This window comes from Lithobates pipiens, unplaced genomic scaffold, assembly GCF_037356315.1.
Source record: "Lithobates pipiens isolate NorthernLeopardFrog02 unplaced genomic scaffold, aLitPip1_a1.2 Scaffold_22, whole genome shotgun sequence".
Lineage (NCBI taxonomy): Eukaryota > Metazoa > Chordata > Amphibia > Anura > Ranidae > Lithobates > Lithobates pipiens.
The window spans coordinates 254535768-254537451 of NW_027507784.1; the positions used below are offsets into that span (position 1 = coordinate 254535768).

General features: G+C 41.1%; 1 non-coding gene across 1 annotated transcript; it reads left to right on the forward strand.

Annotated features, from left to right (window-relative positions):
- Positions 1-359: 359 nt before the first annotated feature.
- Positions 360-431, forward strand: TRNAT-CGU (transfer RNA threonine (anticodon CGU)). Its single transcript has one exon. It is a non-coding gene; the product is annotated as a tRNA-Thr (tRNA).
- Positions 432-1684: the final 1253 nt, after the last annotated feature.

Consider the following 1684-nt stretch of genomic DNA (forward strand, 5'->3'; position numbering starts at 1 on the left):
ACGAATAACGTCCGTTATATGAGGTGAAGTAAATGAAAGTGAAAGCTCACAGCATCCCCAACTCAGTGACGTCACGGGTGTAATGAGGCTGCAAAAACGAGCGAGCGCTTATAAAACGTTCGTACAAATAGAGCAGCGAGAGTCAAATTAAATATCAATGTTAATGAACACGGATAATGTTCTGTAACCGCGCGTTTAACTTGTTTCCGGCTGCGAGTTATGCTACATGGCGCTCCGTGTTATGACTGCACAGGGAACAAAGATGAATATCTAAATAAATACGAACAAATGCGGTACATTGAAAGCAGTGATCACATGTTCAGGAAAGGTAAGGAGCGTATACTTCCAAACTAGACGCAGGCGCGGTGGCCAAGTGGTAAGGCGTCGGTCTCGTAAACCGAAGATCACGGGTTCGAACCCCGTCCGTGCCTACACATACTTTTTATTTCCTATCATTCTATTTTATTAAACTAATCTTTCAACATAACTTTTGAAGTCTAGTTATAAAGTAGCCCGCAGCAGAATCCAAGGTAAGTACAGCAATACAGCAATGTATATCATGTATTACATTTGTAAAATACATAGTAAATCTTTTTTTTTTTTTTTTTTTTTTTGTAGGGGAAATTCAATAAAGCTTTTCAGGCGTCAATCCCTATGTTAACCACTTCAATACCGGACACTTTCACCCCCTTACTGCGCAGGCCAGTTTTCAGCTTTTAGCGCTGTCGCACTTTGAATGACATTTGCGCGGTCATGCAACGCTGTACTAAAGTTAACCACTTCAGCTCCAGAATATGTACCCCCCTTCACGACCAGGCCATTTGTTTGCGATAAGGCACTAGGTTATTTTAACTGACAATTGCGCGGACGTGCGCCGATGTACCCAAATAAAATTGATGTCCTTTTTTCCCCATAAATAGAGCTATAAACAAAAAAAGATCGACAATTTTGATGAAAAAAAAAAAACAATATTTTTTACTTTCTGCTATAAAACATACCCAATAAAAAATATATAGAAAATCAAATTGCTTCATCAATTTAGGCCAATGCTACATGTTTTTGGTAAAAACAAATCGCAATAAGCATATATTGATTGGTTTGTGCAAAAGTTATAGCGTCTCACACTATTGCGATGCGGGAACCAGTGCCATTCCTGTGTGGGTTCCCGCATCGCATCTCCCTAGTTGACAGTTCACACTGCCCTCTGCGAACCGCTGCGGGTGTCAATAAAAAGTTAATGACACCCCCAGATCGCAGAACGCAGTACAAACTGTGAATTCAGACAGGAATTGGATCTTTCACACCCATGCGATCCGATTTCAGTGCAGGGAAAAAAAGGTTCCTGAACCTTTTTTGTGCAAATCCAATGCGAGTTCAGACGTACACCCGTTTGGCTGAATTTGCTTTGCAGAGACATGGCATGTGATCGGCACAGAAATGCGGTGCGAATCACGTGCGATATCTGTGTTCGCATAATAAGTGAACCCAGGCTAAACATGCTTTAGTGCTAGACTCATCAAGCACTAGATCGTTCATTTATTCTAATTGCCAGAATACATTAATATTCTGACCAATGGAATGAATGAATGCCCAAGTGCTGGGTGAGCTTAAATGTGTTTGCAAAATGCGGCTTGATGTGCGTTTTTAATGCTTCTTATACCTCTCCTGGAGCATAGGTGTCCAG